The sequence below is a fragment of the Propithecus coquereli genome, unplaced genomic scaffold, assembly GCF_000956105.1.
Source record: "Propithecus coquereli isolate 6110/MARCELLA unplaced genomic scaffold, Pcoq_1.0 Scaffold623, whole genome shotgun sequence".
Lineage (NCBI taxonomy): Eukaryota > Metazoa > Chordata > Mammalia > Primates > Indriidae > Propithecus > Propithecus coquereli.
Genome location: NW_012152208.1, coordinates 448,439 through 456,077, shown reverse-complemented (window position 1 = coordinate 456,077; position 7,639 = coordinate 448,439).

Below are 7,639 nucleotides of genomic sequence, written 5' to 3'. Positions count from 1 at the left end.
TCAAACCAATCTTTGGCAATCAGTTAAAGGGAACTTAACTAGTTGGAAAATGAAGGGGAAACTTCTCCAGGGAAAAATCATCACAAAGACGGGATGTAACTTCATTTTCTACAACGTAGATACATACAGGGGCCAGCTGAGAGCTAACCCACCCAGCAAGACAAGCAGGACAAGCTCTTCTGTTGAACATGAAAAGAAGTTTCTTTGTGGCAGCAAAATATAGAGCAGAAGGTTCCAAGAGTTAAAGGCAGAAATTAAAAAAACAACTACACATTAACTCTGATAAATAACCACAACAGAGTGGAAAAGCTAGTGGTTGGCTATTAAAAATAAATATGGTCACCCCTAGCAGGTGAAAATTTTATTCAGAATTGTTTGATACCTTTGAAGTTAAACATCAAGATACTTAGCTTTTTCCACGTGTTGTGTTATTTTGAACTTTGATCGAATTTTGCACAAGTAGAAATTAGAGAGCAATTTAAACGGGTGCCATGAATTTAATAAAGAATGACATTTTTGTAGATGATGCACTGAAGAACAGATCCCAAACTATATGGAGGCTTTTTAAAGTTATCTCCCCCTGTAGGAAAAACTTGAGAACTCTAGACTCCGTGGGCAGGCATCGGTGTTCTGTGAGGTGGCAAATACCCTAAATGCACAGAGACCACTAGGAAGAGCTCATCAGCTTCTACAAGGCTTGCTTTGTGACCCCTGACCTTTTGAGTGACAGTCAATATCTTGGAGTGACAAAGAGGGTGGTGATCCTGGTTAAGAAGTTACTGACACCAGCTCTTTCACCATCTGGCTGTGTGACCTTCAACAAACTGTTCACCTCTCTGACCTCAGTTTTCTCATCTAAAAAATGAGGGGAAACAGACGGGTTGAACTTTAGATTTCCTCTAAATTATTAGATACCATGACCTTTAAGTTGCACGACTTTTGTCATCTCTGCTACTTTATTTGGTCAACTCTTGACGGTCTACAGCACAGGCAGTTGAGGGAAAAGGAGTGGGTAAAATGAGTAAGGCGATTTACAGCTATTCAGAAACTTTTTCTCCTTCTGTGAGAGAAACTCATAAGAAACCAGGGGGTCTGATTTCAGGTTGACCTTTCCACCTTCCATTAAACGACTGACATGGGCCAGGCTGAACGTGCCACGTCCCTGCCCTTGAAGGGCTCATGAGGAGATGGCAGAATCGTATATGACTGTGTCCATGGCAGCTTCCTGTACTGGTTGATTGTACGATGGCCAGGCAGGAGCCAGGAGAACCTGGATAACCCGTGAAGCAGGTCCCTTTCGTTATATAGTATAAGGCACTTATGATTTCTTTTTGAACCACAATTTGACATGCGCTGTCTCTTTTCCCATCCCCAAGTCTTCCTGTTGCCCATCTACCTTTTTAATTATAGTCGAGCAAATCCACTACTCTCCTTTGCCCTCAGAAAGTCAGGCTATTTCCTTATACATTAGCATATGGCACTGGGCCCTGCAGGGGGAGTGGGAATGGCTGTAGCCCCCAGCTGCAATTACACTGCTTGAAAAGACAATGATAAAGAAGGACCTGGGCTGGGGGCTGGGGCTGCAGTCCTGTTAGAGCCGCATTGCTCAGACTCGGGGAGCCTATCAGACCCCTATTCGAAACAAGAAAGAAAATAGTAAATATCCTCAGAAAGAGAAGTCCTTCTGGAGTAATGGGCCAGTCTTTCCCAAACTGTGTATTGAGAGCAACAGCTGGATGGGTGAGGGGGTTGGAAATCAAAAGGCAAATCAGACTTTGAGGGGCCAATTTGTATTTTATAAAAGAAGCGAAACCAGAAAGTGGTACCTGCATTTGACCTTAGTACTATTCAATGATAGGGGGAGGCAGAGGGACATAGATGAGGGAAATTGTGAACGCTTTTTAGAAGGCATTAGTGACCCTGAGAAAGCATGAAAAACATGGGAGTTGGGATCTGTAAGATCTGTAAGGCTTGAGGTGGTTTGATGCAATTGTGTGGTCTGGAGAATGGGCAGTTTGGGGAAAGATATTTTAACCAAGGGAAGCAAAGCAAAGCAAAGCTGCACAAGTCGCAAGCAATTAAATAAAGCCAAGCTGCCCTGAGCAGGTGCAGCCAGAACTCACCTGTACCTCGGGCTCTCCCACACTGGTATTTGCACACTGTCCAGGCGGCTACTTGTTGGGGACGAGGAATCCCTGAGGGGAAGCGTTACTTGGGGAAGGTGGGTAATGACGGATCACGAAGGAGCGCTGCACTTCCCACCCAGGAGAACATCTTTATGCCCAACAAGGGCAGGGGTTTAACATTTTTTTTTAAATGTGAGTGTTCATCGATATACCCCAAGTACTCAGAACAGTGCCTGGTACATAGTTGGTACTCAGTAGATTTGCTGAATAAATGAATGATGGTAACACCCAGGAAACCATCTCTTTGCATTTGCCCGAGGCTTGCCAAGACCCCAAGTCACACAGAAAAGAGACAGGTGCCAGCAGAGACTGCTTCTTCCTGTTGGCCTGTGCCCTAAGTGGGTGTCTTAGGTCAGGTTTTCAGGAGACAGAGGTTTGTTTACAGTAAGTTTACTGGGGAGTTATTGCAGGAAAAATATTTACGAGGAAGTGAAAGAAGTAGGATAGAGCAAAGGAGAAGCTGAACTGCAATGTGGGTGTAATAGCCTCAGACAGGCCCAGGGGAATCTCTGGGACCAAGATGGCTTCTAAGAATTGCCTTATCCTGAGGAAAGTGGTCCAGTCCTTTATATACCCCCATCCACCTGACCTTGGATGTGGGCTGCCCTTGGGTATGTGACCTTGGGTGAATTTCCCTGTACCTTAGGGCAGTGGTCCCCAACCTTTTTGACACCAGGGACTGGTTTCGTGGAAGACTGTTTTTCTACTGATGGTGGCAGGGAGGTTTTGCCACCTCGGCTCCACCTCAGATCATCAGGCGTTGGATTCTCATGGGGAGGGCGCAACCAGGATCCCTCGCGTGTGCATTTCGCAGTGGGGTTCGGGCTCCTATGAGAGTCTGATGTGGCCACTGATCTGGCAGGGGGTGGGGCTCAGGAGGTGATGCAAGCGATGGGGAGCTGCTGTGGGTGCAGGTGGGGCTTCACTAACCTGCCTGCTGCTCACCTCCTGCTGGTCTGTAGCCCGGGGGGTTGGGGCAGCAACCTTAGGGCACAGATCCACGGGAAGAGATGGACTCAGGTGGCAGCCACCAGCCACCTACACTTCTGGCAGCTGGAGGAATAAATGCTTGATCCTGAAGGTGTACTCTGGGAGGTATATCACAGCACCCACCAGAGTGGGTTTCTTCTGTGAGTTCTAAGGAGGAGACATTTTTATCATTTGTGTACCACACACTAGAGGTGGCTGTTTCATCTTCGTTCTTTGGTAGCGGGTCACAGAAGCCAACTCTGGCTCCTTCGAGCTGCTGATGCAATAAAAGGGAGACTACATATGGATGAGAAGATGTGGCGCTAGGTGCACACATGGAAGAGGGATAAGAACTGGCATCAGACCAGCTTCTGGACCACCTCTGCTGGCCACTGCCCCAGAAATAAATGCTCTCCACTCTTCGTCGTTGTTGATCTTCATAGCTCTCTCCTCAAGATCTTAAGTGTCAGGATAGAGAATCCGACTGGCTTAGTTTAGTTCATGTACTCATTATCAGCTAGAGGTAAACAAGGAATAGTCCCTCAAAACTGCACACCGTGGGAGTGGGGTGCTATGAAAAAGGGGGAATATATGCTGAGATACATGTGCACACATACAGAGATACGTACACTCAAACCCAAAAATGTAAAAATTTAAATCCCCAATAACTAGCTAGAAGGATAAATTTCTTTTTCTCCACCTAGTCAAAAAAGTGTGAGCAAAGGACTCAGACATCACCCTGCTGCAGAGAGGGTGGGAAACACCTTGAGAAGAGTCATATCCCACTTCTAGTCACCAAAGAAGATGGCATCTTAATATTAGGAAGATGAAGTTCTAATAATATAAACATATTTCTTTCCTAAAGGAAAAAAAAATCAATGTCATAGTTTTTCAGGGAAAAAACAGCAGAGCATGTTTTCAAGAGTGCACAAATTAAAATTAGACCTTCCTGCAACTTTTTTGCTGCCCTTTTCCCTTTGCCTTTTTGGTTGGATTATCCCATGAAAGTTAAGACTAAGCAAGGCACTGAAAAGGAGGGGAAGTTTCTATTCATTGCTCATAGGTGCTAGGTAGGCCAAGGCTCCCAGTGGTGGTCTTCAGATCACTTCTATGGTGCTACAAACAGCATGCTGCTGTTTCCTCAGCAAACATGGAGATCTCATCACTATGGCTAGCACAGCGCAGGCACAGCGCAGTTACTCAATACGTATTGGACAGAAGGAAGGAATGGAGGGAAGGAGAGAGGGGAGGAAGGAGAGAGGGAGAAAGGGGCAGGGAAAGTTATCCCTGGACTCATCAGCTTTTAAATTACAAGTGGACAACACATCTTACTCAGGCACGGCCTCTTCTGACTAGTGACCACACGGGTAAATCTAGAAAGAGACTTTGAGGTTGAGAGTCAGGAACTATTGAGATTTCCTTCTGAGATAGTGGAAGAGTATAGGTTTTATCAGGTGTAGAGCAGAGCATGTTCTGGGAGTCTTTTACTGATTACTAATTTATTCAAAGAAGTAATTATTGAAAGGCTAACAGTTTTGAAGGGAAGACAAGGAATAACAGGAATTTATAAACCACTTCTAATCCAACAATCTTATTTTACAGATGAGGACACCAAGGACTAGAAGAGTAATGTAGGGCTTTTGATTCTGGCCAGAATGGAGTAGCAGGAATCATATTTACCACGTCACTTAAACTGGACAAAAAAACCACCAAAGATATAGATGGATAGATAGATAGATAGATAGATAGATAGATAGATATATAGATAGATAGATAGATAGATATAGATAGATAGATAGATACATACACACATATAAAACAATGGTTTTCAGACATTTGACATCAGGTAACACAGGACAGTGATTCACAAAATAAGAGAAACAAATAAGTTGAGTGCCATGATTTCCCTGCTTGGAAACAGTTTCAAGGGTACAGCACAGGGAGGGGAAATCCAAACAGAACCTGGTAGTCTCCCTGGGTTGAGGAAATGGATCTGAGAGAGAAAAGGCAGCTAGAATTCCCAGCTCGAAGTGTCAGAGTGTCAGAGAAGAGAGAACTGCCCAGACAGAGAGAGCAGCTGGGATCTGCATAGAGCTCCCTGCAAGTCTCCAGCTGGGTACGAATCATTGAATATGTGTGAGAAAACTACCCAGATCTCCTGGAAAGGAGCAGGTGATGCTCACACAGAGCTGCAAATATTTCATGATCCCATTCCTACCAGAGTAAAAAACCTCACAATTCATGGGGAAATGGTAGAGTATTCAGCAAAGTGTTGCCCCAGGATTGGGGGAAAATAGCCCTAAAATAAAGGATTCCTGATTCCACCTAATGAAGCTTAAAATAATGCCCCCAAAGGATCAAACTCTTTCCAAGTAACTTAACTATATCCCAGAACAAATTTAAAAATTATGTATAGGAATACAAAAATATTTAGCACCCAACAAGGTCAAATTCATAATGTCTGCCATCAAATTCAAAAGTACCAGCCATTAAAAAAATCAGGAAAATAATACCCCTAAGGAAGGAAAAAGAAATCAATAGAAAGAGATCCAGAAATGACGCAGAAGATAGAGTTAACAAATAAAAACAATAAAACAACTGTAATCTATACATTCAAGAAATAAAAGACAAAGCATATTGAGTAGAGGTATGGAAAATTAAAGACTTAAGTTGAACTTCTAACAATGAAGAATACAGTGCATGGGATGAAAAATGCACTGGATAGAATTAATATCAGATTAGACCCTGTAGAAGCATGAAGTCATAACCATAGCAACTATCCAAAAAGGAACAGGAAAAAAAGGTTGAAATAAATGAAGAGGGAATCGATGCACTATCAGACAACCCCAAGAAGCCTGATATATGTATAATCAGAAACACTATGTACAGGGAACCAAAAAAAAAAAAAACTATTTAAAGAAACACTGGATAAAAATCTTCCAAATTTGACAAAATTAAACCCCACGATTCCAAAAAACTTAAAGAACCTCAAGCACAAGAAACATGAATAAAACTACACAAAAACATATCATAATGAAATTACTTAAAATCTACAATAAAGAGAAAAATCTTAAAAGCAGCCATAGAAGAAAGACAGATTACATACAAAGGAAAAAATATACAGGTGACACCAGATTTCTTGTTGAAAGCAATACAAGTCAGAAGACAATGGAGCAATATCTTTAAAGTACTGAAAGAAAAAACCCAGTCAACCTAGAAATTTCCACCTCATTAAAATATCTTTCAAAAATGAAGGCAAATATGTTTGTTGCTAGTATAGAAATGCAATTGAATTTTGTATATTTATTTTATATTCTGTGAACTTGCTGAACTTACTTATTGGTTCTAGGAGTTACCTTTTGTAGATTCCTTGTTGTTTTCTATGTAGACAATTATGTCATCTGCAAATAAGAACAGTTTTATTTTTTCTTTCTCATCTGTTTGTCACTAAGTGCTAAGTTAGCTATAGATATTTTTTAGATGTTTATCAAGTTGAGGAAATTCCCCTCTATTCCTATTTTTCTGAGAATTTTTATTATATGTGAGTATTGACTTTTTCAAATGCTTTTTCTTCATCCATTTACATAATTATATGATTTTTCTTCTTTAGCTTGTTGTAGTAGATGACATTGATTTATATTTTGGAATATTGAACTTTCCTTGCCCTTATCCCTGAAATAAACTTCACTTGTCATGGCATATAATTTTTTTCATATAAATATTGTCAAATCACATGTTTTGTAAGTAATTTTTGTGTCTATATTCATGAAGGCATTTGTCCAAAGTTTCCTTTTTGTGCTCTTTTTATCTAGTTTTGGTATCAGTGTAATACTTGTTTTATAACATGAATTGGGAAGTGTTCTCTCCTCTTTGATTTTCTGAAAAAGATTTTCCTCTTTTCTAATATCTATATTTAGTGCTTCAACTTTCCCTCCCTCAGCATTGCTGAACTGTGTCCCACATAATTGGATATGTTGTATTTTAATTTTCATTTCATTCAGTGCCGAGTATCTTTAATGTCCTTTGGGAATTTCTCATTGAGCCATGGATTATTTACAAGTATATTACTTAGTTTTTATGTGTTTGGAGATTTTTCTTTCATTCTTTTAGATATTGATTTCTAATTTAATTCCATTTTGGTCAAAGAACATACTCGGTATAATTTCAATTCTGTAAATGTTTTGAGGTTTGTTTTGTTGTGGCCTAAGAGGTAGTCTAGCTTGCTATGCGTTTCATGGGCGCTTGAAAAAATGTGTATTCTATTTCAGATTTGTGTTCCATTATGTTGATTACATCATCATGGTTGATGATGTTGTTGGGTTCTTCTGTATTCTTGCTGATTTTCTGACTAGTTGCTCTATCAGTTTTGAGAGAGATGGATTGAAGTTTTCAACTATTATTACGGATTTGTTTATTTTTCCTTTGATTCCTGTCAGTTTGTTTCATATATTTTGCAGCTCTAATGTTTAGTGCATTCATATTTA